Below are 419 nucleotides of genomic sequence, written 5' to 3'. Positions count from 1 at the left end.
CGAGGGATCGCACCTGCCAGCACCCTGGGGTCCCCTGGCCTGCCCAGCTTGCTTCTGGGTACTCGCGCGGCAGGAGGAAGGCCACCCCGCCTCTTCCCCAGGGTGGGACCCCTTGTGCTGGTCACCCCGTGAAAGGGGCATTAGAGCAGCTTTAAGTACCGCGGCAGCAGAGCGGCGCGCTATTTTATGAGCTTTTACAGGCTGCATTTGCCTTCCTGCCTCCCTTAATGATGCTCTCAGGATGTGCTGGATGGTCGTGCGCTGCTTAATTGTGTTTGGGAGGGTTTTTTTTGTGCCTCCTAAAGGGGGAGCGGGCAGACAGGCTCCCGGGGGATGCGCAGGGGGTTGATTCTGCACCTGGGGGGCTTAGGCTGGAAAACACAGTGTCAATAAAGAACCAAAAAAAAAAAAAAAAAAAG

At 57.0% G+C, this 419-nt stretch overlaps 1 protein-coding gene across 1 annotated transcript in view; it reads left to right on the top strand.

Annotated features, from left to right (window-relative positions):
- The window catches only part of LOC103920517 (small conductance calcium-activated potassium channel protein 3), an 8798-nt gene that overhangs the window by 1074 nt on the left and 7305 nt on the right, over positions 1 to 419 (top strand). The window lies entirely within an intron of this gene.

This window comes from Pygoscelis adeliae, unplaced genomic scaffold (genome assembly GCF_000699105.1).
Source record: "Pygoscelis adeliae isolate BGI_AS28 unplaced genomic scaffold, ASM69910v1 Scaffold867, whole genome shotgun sequence".
NCBI lineage: Eukaryota > Metazoa > Chordata > Aves > Sphenisciformes > Spheniscidae > Pygoscelis > Pygoscelis adeliae.
The sequence above is the reverse complement of the archived record's forward strand: the minus strand, read 5'-3'. Positions and strand labels throughout refer to the sequence as shown.